Genomic DNA, 14,871 nt, shown 5'->3' with positions numbered 1-14,871 from the left:
GCCGCATTCAAAATGGCGGCCGGAAGTGGCATCTATGAAGAGAACACAACTCGGGGGAAAACAGGGCACAAAACTGCTTATGGAACAGAAACAACAACAGCCACCTGTGCCCCAACATCAGCGCTCCAATATTCCTCACTACATGAGGTCTGAAGACTGAAACTGCCGATTCGGGATGAAAATGGTCCTGGTCGAAGCGCAGAGCCTCACAGAGTCACGGCCATCTTACGGCGGCTCAAGCCATGCCCTCCCAGCCCGAGCTTTTTAACAAGTTACAATTGCATGCAGCGATGCCCAACAGCCACACTATAGATATGTTTGTCAGTACGCAAAGGCCTGGTTACGATGCAGACCTTAGGGCCTGATTTAGATGTCCCTTTCCAACACCAACTCATACTGGGACTGACCGACACCCAGTCGGTGGTCCTGACCTCCTCAATAGGATGCGACCGAACACTGTTCGGTCGCACTCCTATATTTCACTATGGGAGCATTCATTACGGCCGTAAACCAGCCATTATGCATGCAACCATAGTGAATTAGGAGGTGCGGCTCATCCCTGCACTCCGTGGCAGGCACTACAAGGTGCTTGTCACAAGGTGCAGAGATCAACAAGTGGGCACCATAAGTGCCGACACATCCTCCAACCAGAGGCTGTGCACCAAAGGGGGCCCTGCAGGGGGCCCCCAAACATGCTTTTTCACATGGTTTCCATGTCAGACAGGCCAGCATGGAAACCATGTCGGAAACCATGTATTGTAATCTCAAGGGCAGAAAGGCCCACCCTTGAGATTACTAGCTGGCCTCCGACTGGTGTATGGCTCTCCGAGCCCATCAGAAGCCAGCTGGAATGACTGGGGTCGTTTTCCTTTCTGACCGCCTCCATCATATTGAGGCAATCGGAAAGGAAACCAAGCAGGCCATTACGATGCTTCCTGGTCGGAGCCTTTACAGGCTGCATCGTAATCTGCCCCTAAGTTAAAAGTCCACAGGCCATAGCAAGTATTGAAGTCCCAGCCACACTCATTTAATGGAAGTAAATTGAGGTTCACAATTGAAAAATGGCACCAGCTGTGGCCACCTGTATGTAGGGACAAAACATAGGGGCATATCAACAAGGGCTTTATCTCTGCTTTTTTGGCTTTAAAAGCCAAAAAAGCAGAGATAAAACTAGCGCGCTATCAACAACAGGGTGCTAACACGCAAATTTGCATGTTAGCACCCTTTTACTCTACGCTTCCCCTTGCATCTCTAATGAGATGCAAAGGGGGCGTTCCAGAGTAAAATAATAGGAGAAATGTCGCTAAGCGACATTTCTCCTATTATCAAGAATGTCGCTAACCCTGTTAGAGACAAAAAAAGCAGCGCTAACCGCGGTTAACGCTGCTTTTTTACGTCTGCTAATTTTCAGACTTAGCCATGATATCCTATGGAAGGAGGATATCATGGCTAAGTTTGCCTGTCCCTATCAACAAGGTAACGTGTGATTATCGCTGGGTTTCCAGCGATAATCTCACGTTAGCCTGTTAGCGCGTAGATTTTTATCGCTATTGAGATAAGCGTTGCTAATAGCACGCTATCTCAGCGATAAAAATTCACGCTAGCCGGCGATAATTATCCTCACGCTAAGAGCGCTGAGCGATAATTATCGCCGGTTGTTGTTGATATGCCCCATAGTTGGGAAAAAACTAGTATTTCATAAAGAGAAAAAATTCAGCAGTCAAAAGTAACCTACCCAATGACCATAATAAGTAAAATCTCTGTTCGCATATAGAAATAATGAGTTGTTACTTTTATGCCACTCTAAACTTTTGAATGAGCTGTAAATAGCAAGTGTTACCATTTTGCCATTTTATTGTACTAATAGGAAACTAGATTATTAAAATATCAGAAAAGCTCAATGTAAGCTGTGGATGAGTTACCGCAAGGGCAAAGGGCAAAACTGTCTTCCTCCTATTAGGTAAACTGATTTGTGTGCAGGGAAATCAAAACACTGAAACCGGTCCCAGGATGCCTATTTCCGGTCCAAGGAGGACCTGGTCTGGAAGTTTGAGCTGGATTGTTCCCATGGGGAGCAGGGTGAAGACTGATTTCCATTTGGCTGGGTCCAAACTGGGGTGGCGTGGTGAGCAAAAGAACAATGGGTTTAACCCAGATCTCCTGGTTCAAGGTGAATGTTTGGAAAAATGTCAGCACTAAGTCCATCATCTTGTTGTGTTTTGCTTCCCTCAGATCAGAGAGCAATTCCTGTGAATTTTGACATCAGCTCACCTAGAGAAAAGTTGTGATCCAGATCATCGGTTCCAAAGCTGGAGATACTCTCTTCTAAACTGGGCATAAAATACATTTATCTCACTGACATTAACCCTGCAGGGATGTTAAAAAGGCTAAAACAGTCTGAAATGGAAGATAGCACCTGTGCAAATCTAACAAATTTCCCCACACTTTCTGTAATATTTATAGTGCTGTAATTCAATTTGTGTTTCTGAAATATTTACTGAAAGCAATTCTCCCAGCGTCCAATTGTACATTACTGTTTACAGGTCTTCTACTACAATGTACATAACTGCAATACAGACATAACTCAATTCCACACAACTTTATGACATACCCATTCCAAAAACAGACAACAGTTCCCTAACCAATACCTCCTTAAATGTCGATAAGATGATAGTATTACCCTCAAGGCTCTTAATGGATTAATTGTTCACTAAAAAGATAGTCCTCTTTGACATGGGGTTCTGAATGGAGGTTAAGTGGCAGCTGGGACAGTCCTTAAGGTGCTTCATGTCTATTGCTGGTTTCGAGGAACCAAGAAGACTGCTGGAGATGTGGCTTTGAGATCTTGCAAGACCAGCAAGATCTCCACAGCTATCTGGTGTAATGTGACTCTTAGCTCCTGCTTGCCTCATTTTCCCTGCCAGGCAACCAGGAACCTGAAGGTAGGATGGGCCCACCATTATGTGTTTATTCTGAAATAAACTTGCACCAGAGAATTCTGGATATGATTGAAAACTGTGGGGCATATTTACAAGTTTACCGCCAGAGGAATGTCATTTTTTATGAGGTAACTGTGGTGATAAACCCTTCGCCTCAATCACAAGGCGGAGTTAAGCCACTTAACACTGCCTTGTGAATAAGATCCCCTTTCATTCAGCACTTAGAGTGAAAGGGGCGGGTAATGGTTGTTGTGGTGAGCGTCCCGTCGCAACACCCATTGCTTTTTGACGCTGTCCCCAGTTTACATGGGTCTCAGAAATATGGGGCAGCACCAAAATTAAGACCAAAAAAACCTGATCTTAACATGGCGAATCGAGGAGAAATTATTAATTTCTCCTCTTTTCTGCTGTTTCTATATGCGTTGCATTGTGCAGCACGCATAGAAGGAGCACATCGCCATGAATGATTGTTTCTGTGCAGGAAGGTGTCCCTTCCTGCACATAAACAATCAGTAAAAAACTGACGATTTGCGATGTCTATGTGTGCTGTCTGAGAGAAATACTTCCCTCAATGCAGGCACCCTTGCACTGTGGTTCAAGGGTGCCTGTGTTAGTGCTAAGCATCTGAATTTGGCGCCAGTGCTAGCGAAAATGCAGGGGTGCACCATATCATTGTAAATATAGCGCACCCCTGGGTTTTCAGTATGGCAGAGCGCAGCGTTAGAAATTTTGGCTAAACACCACGCTCCGCCATTCTCTTGTAAATATGCCCCTGTTTGTCTGCCAAGTCTTCTAGAATTTCTTTCTGATTTCCTGCATAACAAGCGACCAAGACCCACAGGTAAGTTGTGCTCTTAGTACACTTAGGGGCATATCTACAAGGCGGCAATATAATTGATATTAGCAATATGATATTAGCAAGGTCACGCTATCGTGTGAAACCTTGCCTTAGCGCCTGAATTCCTAATGCCCATCTTTGCATCTCTAATGAGATGCAAAGTGGACGTTCCTCCCCAGGATAACGGGAGAAATGCCGCTGAGCGACATTTCTCCTATTATCAAGCCTTACGCAAAGCAGCATAGCGACAAGAAAAGTAGCGATAACCTCTGTTATCGCTACTTTCCTTATGCCTGCTTCAAAACTGACTTAGCCATGATATCCCATGTAAGGTGGATATCATGGCTACATATGTGAGGCCCTATCAGCAAGCTATCGCCAAACTTCCTGGGATTATCGCTGGGTTTCCAGCGATAATCTCACGTTTGGCAGTTAGCGCTAGGATTTTCATCGCTTTTGAGATAAGCGTTGCTAATAGCACGCTATCTCAGTGATCAAATCCACGCTAGCCGGCGATAATTATCCTAGCGCTAAGTGCGCTTAGCGATAATTATTGCCGGTTGTTGCTGATATGCCCCTTAATGAGTTAACATGGGGAAGGATTTCGAGCTCCTAAAATTCAAGACGAAATATTTTTAAAAGGACGACAACACACAGACTTAATTAGGGTAACCAACGTACCAAGAGAAGTATGTAAATGTTGAATAAATCAAATGTGTTAAAGTGTTTCGTTATCTTTAATTAGACGAATAAATCATTCCAATAACAGAGAAAATCATGCCAATAGAATGAATACTGATCTGCACTTTGTGACTCAACTAATGTTGTAATATAGAAACAAAGATTGTGTGCAGTCAAAGGAGAAAACACACTGTTGGTACAGGATTGCAACTTTTGGCCTCATTAATGAGAAGTGGTGCATCGCTATGTGAAAGCAGCGATGCAACACTTCTCAGTGCGCCCTCCTTGCGACACCAATGATGCGTTATATTTACATTATGATGCATCATGTCGCAAGGAATGACACATACGTCAGTATTACTGACGTATCTGTCGGCGCAAAAGTGGCCCATTGCTGGAGTTGTTTGGAAGCATGACGCAACTCCAGCAATGCTCCATTCACATGGGGCAGGCCCCATGTGAAAGGGCCGGTATCACCCTTACACCTGCCATGAGGCAGGCCTAAGGTTTTGTCGCAAATCTCATAGATTTTACTGCACCACTCCTATGACCCTTTCTTGCGGGGGAACACCCACCATGCATACTTTATACCTGACGCAGGTATAATGTAGCACAGGGGTTTACGAATATGGCGCAACATGGCGCATTGGAAGAGTCGTGTTGCGGACACCTGTATATAAAAATTTTGTTTTTCTTTCTTTCGCAATTCCTCTTTCTCCCTGAAGTGTATTTGCACCGTTCTATTATAGTGAGCATTTTTAGGTCTCGCCTTGCTATCGCGTAAGCGATCGCAAAGCGAGACTATTGTAAAAGGGCTTTTCAAAGTGCTCCCAAAAGCGGATTGCATGGCTAGCACGCGCACAATCACGGGCATCGTGCCGCCATGCACTCCGCTTTTGGGAGCACTTCAAAGGCTCCGCTCCCCTGCCTCCGCCAACCGTGCGCGTCATGCTCCGCCGGGCTTGTTTGGTATTTGCAGCACTTTCACAATGGAGCCACACCCCCCACTCGTGGGACAGGCCGCACAGCACACCCAAATGTTTTTTTTTCAGTTATCGATTTTTTTTTTTTAATTTGCAGTGTGCCATGCTCACTTTAACTTCGACAATGCCGTACACTTATTTTACATCCTGCCCCACACAACACTCGGGACGCCGGCTTCAACAATGGCGGGCGCTTTTAGTTTTTTATTGCAGCGCACCACGCGCGCTCTTACTTTAAAAATGGCAACTCGTCGTATTCAACTTGTTTATCCCTTGCTCCGATCCGACAGCAAGCGCTGCTGCTTCTTCTCAACTCCCCGCCAAGACACCCTCGAACCCTCAGGTGAGCGCTCATACATCACCACCCATCCCAAGACGTAACTGCTATTTGCTCCTAAACCACCCCCCCAAAAAAAAAATAACAAGCATGTGGCACCTATTCTGTGACATGCGTAACACTCCTTTATCGTCCCTTTAGTATGCTGTGGAACTAGTCCTAAACACATGTGCCCTCCTCTCTGCCGGCCATTGACCGCGAGGGTCTCTGACGTCCTTCCCAGCCTGAGGGTGTTTTGCTGGTAGTGTCCCTTTCGCACCAGGCCCTACGCGGCGCCGGCGCCACCTAACTTGTAAGTCGTGTTCCCAGCTGGTTTTACCCAGGGTCTCAAACGGCGCTGGAGGTCTGGGGAGCATCACGCAACAGCACTGACGTCAGAGAGCGTGCACTGCGTGTTAGCACTACATGTGGTTAGCGCCGGAAGCAGCTGCTGCGCCGCACTGCCTTAGTTACATAAATCCCTATGGCAAATGTGGTTACCGTCCTCTTCCCAGCACTACCCTGCCCACTCCAAACAACAGGATCCTTGTCCATCCCTCCTTCCCTTCCGAGGGCTTTCTCTGCGAGAGAACTTTTCACTGGGATGGGCTTGTCTACCAGGGTGACTTTTAGCTTGTCACGATTTTTCGTCCAGAAACAAATTATATGCTTTTAGTATCATGCAGGGGCATAGTCATTAATAGCACAACAGGTTCAGTGGCACCGGGGCCTTAGCAGTTCACAGAAATCAAGTTATGGAAATATGGTTGTATGTTACTCGTAATCCCCACTCGTCCCAATTATTACTTATGGGGTTATCCCACCTATCTGAGACAGGAACCAACCGGATATGGTAAAAATAAAATCCCACCCACACAGCTGGATGTCATAAAAAGCTTACTTTCACAGCATCCTCGTACCATAACAATCCTAAATGAAGACCATGAATGTCAAGGGAGGGAGAGTGGGCTGTAATGACTCAGATGAGACTCAGAGCGATGAATATTGCTGGTAATTAATCAGGCCATTACCTTACCATCACATGTCCTTGTCCCAGTCATTACTTCAGAAACATACCAAAGTAACAATAAGCATAATCAATGATAACAAGTATAGATATATATATTTTTTATTTTGGAGTTCTATATCGCGTGAATTTGACACGGAGGTAGCAGAGCGCTTTACATGAGTACTAGTTGCGTTGCAGACGATTACATTCATTTGGTTAGGCACGGGGAGATTAAGTGATTTGCCCAGACTCACAGGATAAGCGTCCCTGCCGAGACTTCAACCCGGTTCCCCGGCTTCGAGGTTGACCGCTCTAGCCTTAGACCACATTCTCTGCTTGATATTAGTTATCAATGTGCATCCAGTGATTTATTGACCAATGAAGTAATAAAGATGTCCAGTACCGAGGTGTAGATTAAGATAAAATGGTTTATTAAGTAGCTTCAATGAAGAGCCCCAGCCCTTACACCAACTGACACTCACAGACATCAAATATTCCAATGCATCACCTTGCACCAACATTCCACAAAGTACACTCATACTGGCTGAGCAGCGGGTATAACACATCTCCCCTTTTACATAACAAAGCAATAATGCGAATGACAGAATGAAATAACGCAAACTGATGAAGAACAAAAAGGCATGCATGGAAACATATTAGAGTAAAGAGTATATAATATATCATAAACCTAAAAACCCATGCATATAAAGGCAATAAATAAAAGAACAACCACATTGCGAATACCAGATGAGTCTATCGCAAACTCATAAAGAGATAAAAACAATATTGCGAATGCCAGAGAACTATATCGCAATGTGCATTTATGAAGCCGCCATTTTGCTTTATGTTTTGAATTAGTGATGTTAGTGCGGGAGTGACTGTGAGAGTGTAGGTCGCCTGTTATTTTATTTTTTCAGCTCTTTGTGTTCTCTGCTGTACCGCTTTAGTGTTTGTTTTCATTTGGCTGTATTTCATGCTAGTCTGGCCTACTGGTGTGTTATGTGGCATCTGGGATGTGAGGCGGTGTAGATTGCGGTGTTGTCTATTGTTGTATTGAAAGGGGAGAGATGTGATAGTGTCTCCTTTATGATTTAGTGCTTTTATATGTGTAAGTCTCTTATGTTTGTATCTTTTTTTCATTGATTTTACATGCATGGTCTCTTATGCATTGCATCTCATTTGTTTCCATGCATTCTTTATCAGATAGTGATATGTCCATCTGTCATTCGCTTAATTGTCATTCTTTTATTGATTGCGTCTAATATGTTACTTTTATCTTGTTGTGTAATTTCGCTTGATTATCATTCGTTTATTGATTGCATCTAATATGTTACTTTCCTCTTGTGTAATTGTGAGATATTCAATGGGCACTCACAATGTTTGTGTTTCCTGTAAAGAAGGGAGATGTTATACCTTCTGCTCGACCAGTGTAGGTGTGGTGTGGAATGTTGGTGCATGGAGTGTTGGATGTCTGTGAGAGTTAGTTGAAAGTTGGACTGAGCAGCAGGGAGGCTGCTCCTGGTGGGGTTCTTCACCATAACTACTCAATAAACCATTTTACCTAATCTACACCTGGACTACTGTTCACATCCACTCAGAACCTAACTCCCATGAAGGCTCTATTCATCTAAGACCTCGGTTCGTTGAAAAGTAATCCATGTTTCTCCAAACATTATCAAATTGTCTTCAACCCTTCCAAAGTAATGTCCTTGCAGCATGACTGGCTCCATATCCACCACTGGCCGCTTATTTTATAAATATCCAGCGCCACTTTAGGTTGCATATCGTCTTTCTCTGACTAAAAAAGCCTGCTAGATCTGGGAAAGATTCAACAAAAGCCCAGGCTCTTTGTTATCTCAGTAATGTGATAATTACTCCGTTAATTAGGAGCGAGGAAAGACCTCTTTCTGTGTCCCCAGGCAAATGGCTGCGCCAGGATCTTCCGCAACGGGAGGAGGGAATCAGGCATTCCAATGGCAGGCTGCTTTGATCTGACTGACAGGAAGTGAGATGAAGGGGAGATGTTTCCCTTTGAAAACCTCTCCCTAGCCTTATTGCTTGTTGTGGAAAACATGACACGAGGCAACAAAATACAGCAAGCAATTCTAGGAGGCATTACATGTCATATACATGGATGGTACAAGCATTTGCAATGCAATAGTTCTCGCTTTTGCTAAATTTTAAGATATTGCCATTGTTCATGACAATGCCTTTTTAATCTATTTTATAAAACAAACACATATAAAGTCATGCCATTATCATTTACAATGCCAATAGCTAGTATTGCATTATTAATAGCAATGCCAACGGCTCACACTTTCCTAATGCGAGACCTATTGCATTGCAAATGCTTGTTTTCAGCAAGGCATGTTGTTTAGTGAATTAAGTGGTGCTTATGCCACAGCATGTTTACGGCCCAAAAATTATATTTATCTGTCAGATGCCTTGGTGTGCTACTTCAATTTGAATTGCTACCTCCATTCTATTTTTAATACCTCCGAGTATACGCTGCTATTCTTTTTGGCTTTTTAATGTTTTCAGAATGGCACCTTTTATTTCACAACCTGCTCCATTTAGCGACCTACCAGCTGTCATTCTAACAGCTCCTCGAATGTATCATTATTTTTTACCTCTGTCTTTTAAACAATACTTTCCTTGCAAAATCTTGCATATGGCGAGTGTTTTACATTGGACTTATTATTTTCCTACAAGAAAAACTGGACGAGCACTTCTTTTTAATTGTTTACAGTGCCGAAAGTCTGTTAATGCAGATAAAATTGAATGTATCAAATTAATAGGGTTTACTGAATCAAAAAAACTGTTCTTGTTATGTAATAGTTTTCGAAAAAAAAGAATGGTACTTTTTGCTAGTGCTCTAGAAATATTTAATTTGCATCCAAAAGGGTACTCTCAAAAATTCTGTCCGAAATATAGGAGGCACACAACCTAGCACTGACGATACTTGCATGATCTAAATGACATCCATTATTCACAAATTGCACTGAGTTACTATAGGGTTACTTTTTATGGCATGCGTTAGCCCAGACCTTTTAATTTTCCTAAAATTATATGTATAATATACGTGGAGTGGCTTTCAGCTAACCGTCTTCATTCACCGGTCTGTTACTGTGTCATCCACATTTTTCTTGCAACCACTCCAGCATATAGGATGGGGCAGTATATCAGCCCACTTTTAGTGACAACTGGCAGCTTATTAAGAAGGAACATATCTCTACATAAAGCAGTATCCTTAATGTCTGCATTTGAGACCAAAAGTTTGGTCCCGGGCTCAGCGGCCATCTAGGGAAACCTACCAAACCCAGACATTTCTGAAAACTGGACACCCGGGTGAGTCTTGTGTGGATCCCTCAGTCAGCTTGTCATGATTTTCAAAGATCTATGTACGATTTAAGGCCAAACATGATGGAACACGAGAGAGACACAGTAACCTGGTATGACCTGGTTGGAATTTTTACCTTGATACTTAGTCTTCACAATGGAAGTTCAAAAGCTTCAGTTGGGAAAGGCAGTAGGCTGTGGCCAAGGAAAGATCCACGAGGTCGGATAGCTGTTGTGTGAGGTACCGGTAAAACTGCTGCTTTTTGTCAGCAAGACTCTGAGGGGGAAAAATCTGAATTTTGCACTGAGGAAAGGTTCCTCACCACACAGATACTTTTAGTGCCTCTGCCATGTTTATGAGCATTTGCCATCGTGAAAAAGTTCTGAGCAGAGGAAACCTGAATCTTCAGCCAAATGGCAATGATCCTTGATGAGATCGGCTTGGCAAGTTTGCCTGAAACCTCCAAAGGTCTCTGGAGCCAAGAAGTTTTCCAGTCTAAGGTTTTCCCAGGTGGTAGCACAAGCCCAGCCAAACACACCCAAAGGTTCCAGGACCTCAGGAACAGCACTTAGAGGTCCAGTCTCAATTTGAGGACAACAGCATTGTACAGGGCAGGTCCAGTTAGTAATAATCAGCCGAGCAGTTGCAGCAAAAGCGTCTTGTAGCTTGCTGTGTCCCTGTGGATTGAAGAGGAGGCCAGCCTTATAACCTTTAGGGTCCACTTCATTATACCAGGGATGAGAGAAATCAGGTCAGTGCTCCAGGGCTCCTCTCAGGTCACAGACAGTAGGTTCAGTCCTTTTTTGATTTTCATCAGGTCCAGTAGTATTCTGAGGAGGGACTTGGGTATGCCACATTTGTGTTTGGCACCAGATCGCACATGGGGATGACTCCTAGCTCCTCCTTAACCAATGGGGTAAGAGTTCCCATGGTAACCCACCCCACTTTCACAGCAATACCTGTATGCCTTGCTTTCAATAATTCCACAGGCCCTCTCTGCTTTAATCCAAGATGTTGAAACCCTTCTACACTTGTGCAGAGCCTGTGTGTCCACCCCAGGCAAACCCTTCTCTGTGGTCATTCTAAGCCAGTTATGGGAGCAGCTACCTTCCCACTGTGATTAACCTGTCGGAGTGAGACAACAAAGAAGGGGGTCTGTGTAGGCATCCTTTGACATCCGGCTGTGACAGGGAAGGACCGTTTGAAGGTAATTAAGTTCCTGGGGACTGCCAAAATAAATAAATAATCTGAGTCGTCAGATTATGAGAACCTAACCAAAAGGGTATAGGGAAAGCACTTGTTTCCCGAGAAACCCAAGAAAAAGAAAGAAAGGGCAATTCCTTTCTTTAGTCCCCTCACTCACCAGGGTTTCCCCACGGTGACATGCTTCATCATTGGGGTCCTCTCAGTCCTCTACGGACTGAGGCGTGCTGCGACTTGCGGATTTACGTAGGAGCACTGAACAAGACTATGTGTTGTGCAAGTGTTGTGGTGTGGAGTGGTTTAAAGTGAGTTAAAATAATTAACTAGTGGGCCAATCTAAATTTATTGTTGCTCCTAGCTAATTAATTAAAAAAGTGGGTAATATGCTAGAGATAACTACTATAATGGGTAAGTGTACCTAGCATATGTTGTCGACTAGTTTCAAGCTTCCCAAGCTCTTCATCAGGACTACACTGGGACCAGCCCAGTGTGAATACCACTCCTAGAAGACCTAAATTGGTGCATAAAATAAGTGAAAAAAACGAAAAACGCTGTGCAAATTAAGCATGCGTTATTCAAAATACATACGTAATGTACGTCTCATGGAATTCTGTAGGATGGAAAACAGACATTAGGGGAGAAAAGGCAGATTATGCATTATTGTCTTAGGATAAAAAAAGGTGAAAACACTATGCACCAGTGTCGCAATGCTCATTATTCACAAAATATAATTGTGCCACTGTATAGTTCTCCCGACAGTACATCATTCATGCTGGCGTCTAGCTATATAGTGAATAAAGGTGATCGTGAATGCACGAAGTGCACATTTAATAGCACACACAAAGTCAAAAAATATGCGTCTGACAACATAAATTACACACAAGACAAACAAAATAACGAAAATACATACATTTTAAAAGGCAAAACTGTGCCTCATGGTCGACTGAGGGGGGGGTGGGGTTGGACACTCGTACACCTAGGATAAAGGTACAAGCCATAAAGTAACAAAGTACTTCAAGCGCTGTCCTGGTAGGAATTCCAGCGCAGAATGAAGAGAGTAAGAGTGGAGAACCATTAAGATTACGAGGGGCAAAGGCAACCCCCTGCTGCGTGGTTACTCACTTGTACTTGTCAGGCCACCCGCCGGAAAACACCTACTGGTACACTGCCTCGCCGACCGCATACTGACTGGATGCGAGCCGGGTGCCTAGATATCTACCTGGTGGGGGTGTGAAAAGGAAGAAGGGACTCGCCGGTTGCGGTCGTGTTCCATAGCCGCCATCTTAGTACTGGCATATATCGTAAATAGAGGGATAAGAGTAATTGAAAAAGAAGTTAGTAGTTAACAGGAACGCAAGGGATTAGCCATCCGCTGTGTGTATCTAAGAAAACGGAGAGGAAAAATTCGCTGGTTGTGGTTCCCCTCGATCGCCGCCATCTTAGAGCAGGTACCAGTTGTCAAAGACGTACAAAATCAAGAGAAATTAATAATAGGCAATGTCATAAGTGTTAAATTCATCTACTCCGTTCAGTGCATAAAAAACGGAGAAGGCTAAAGAGCCTTAGGGTGTCAAATCTCGTAACTAAAATAGGTTCGGCCATCTTAGGTAGGGAAGAACGTGTAAGAAAAGGTAACCAAGCAGTGCCACACTAAGTGAGTGAGGGGACTAAAGAAAGGAATTGCCCTTTCTTTCTTTTTCTTGGGTTTCTCGGGAAACAAGTGCTTTCCCTATACCCTTTTGGTTAGGTTCTCATAATCTGACGACTCAGATTATTTATTTAATTATACATACATTGGGAGGGTGAACCTAACCGTTAAAAACCTCTCTTTTCCCCCCTTTTTTTTGATATACTTGACTGCCAAAATAGTCATCTCCATTTTGAAACAAAACCGTCTCACCATACCCGAATACAAAGGATCTGATAGGGCAGACCTTTCTACCCCCATCATGCCCCAAAACTATGGAACTCACTACCTACAGAGATAAGGATGGTAGACATTTGAAAAGCTGTTTAGGAAACAGTTGCAAATATGGCTCTTTTCCAATTAATTAAAAGGTTTTAAATTCTGATCTCTGCTCAGCAGTCAGCACAGGTGTTCTAACTGTGGTTCAGCTAGTGCTGGGAAGCCTTTGGGTGGCCATGTGCTTTAAAAATCTGTATATTATTGTATAGTAGTAGTACAGTACCTCATGTCTCTTCTCAAGGCTTGAGCATTCATAGGGATGCAGCTGGAGTATAATGCAAATTACCATCCAGAGGAATAAGCATGGAAAAGTTACCTTTCTAAAAGTATAATTTCTTCATGATTTATAAAAACATCTAACTTTACTAGTGAATTAAGCTTTAAATAAATGTTACAAGGAGTCAAATAATTAGATTTCTATATCTTGCTTAGCCAATGATAGCATTCATAAATGTAATAGTACATCCTAGTCTTTCTCTATGGAACATCCAGTATTGCTATAGAGACAACAGTTTGTATGTACTAGTCACTTTAAGGAAATGTTTGGCACTAACTTTCTACATGTGCTACCTTTAAATACCATGTCCCCGCCTTATGGGCTATAAGACCTATTTAAGGGTGACTTATAAATATACTTAGTAAAGTTTAGACCTGTCAAAAGATTTTATTAGTTCAAATTGCAGTTTTAACAACTGCACCATTCAGACTACAATGGTTAGTCTGAAGCCATGTGTACACTGCAAATGTAGTGTAAGTCACAATATGTGCTGCATTCCACTAGTGAAAATTAACTCACAGGCTCTGTGTGCACCATGTACCATATACTAGGGAGATATAAGTAAGCTAAATATGCTGATTGTAGTCATGCCAATTCAACCATGTTAAAATAAGGAGCACATGTGCTTTACTACTGATTAGAAGGGGTAAAGAGAACAGAGTTCCACAGCCAGAAAAAATAGATAGGGCAACAATATGTGGGTGCACTATTTAAAAATAGCTCTTTCCTACATAATTCATCTCTATTATCGAACAATGCATTTTTCTAATAAGATGTTAAGAGCTGTTTTGGCAAAAAAGATTATTTCTCTGACTGAGATTTGGTCTTAAAAAAACAAATGAATGTATAGGTTATAGTAGGAGCAATCATACACTTAGGGGGACTCACAGTTCACAAGTTTTCCGTTCACAAAACCTGATGTTTGAGGGCTCAAATCCTGACCCACCCTTAAGTGGCATGCTTCATCATCGTTTTCCTCCTCACACACAGTATAAAAAAGTAATTATGTTACAAAACAGATGTAATCTCTGTATAAAAGGATAATTTATGCACATATTTCAAAAAAGTAGTTTTTCTAACAAAATCTCGAAAATAGCTTTGCCAAAATTACTTATTTTCTGACTGTGAATAGTTCCTCTCAAAGTAAAGATATTAAGTCCATTTAATTTAATAAATTACTCCTGTAATTTGCTGTAGCGCAATTATGCAAAATTATAGACAATATGCAAGATTATGAAAAATTACGCGAGTAGAGTAACCTAGCATATATCATTATTGTCTTACCGCAAAATACACCTATGCAACTAAAATGGACCCAA

The sequence above is a fragment of the Triturus cristatus genome, chromosome 2_2, assembly GCF_964204655.1.
Source record: "Triturus cristatus chromosome 2_2, aTriCri1.1, whole genome shotgun sequence".
Lineage (NCBI taxonomy): Eukaryota > Metazoa > Chordata > Amphibia > Caudata > Salamandridae > Triturus > Triturus cristatus.
This window is presented reverse-complemented; position numbering follows the sequence as displayed.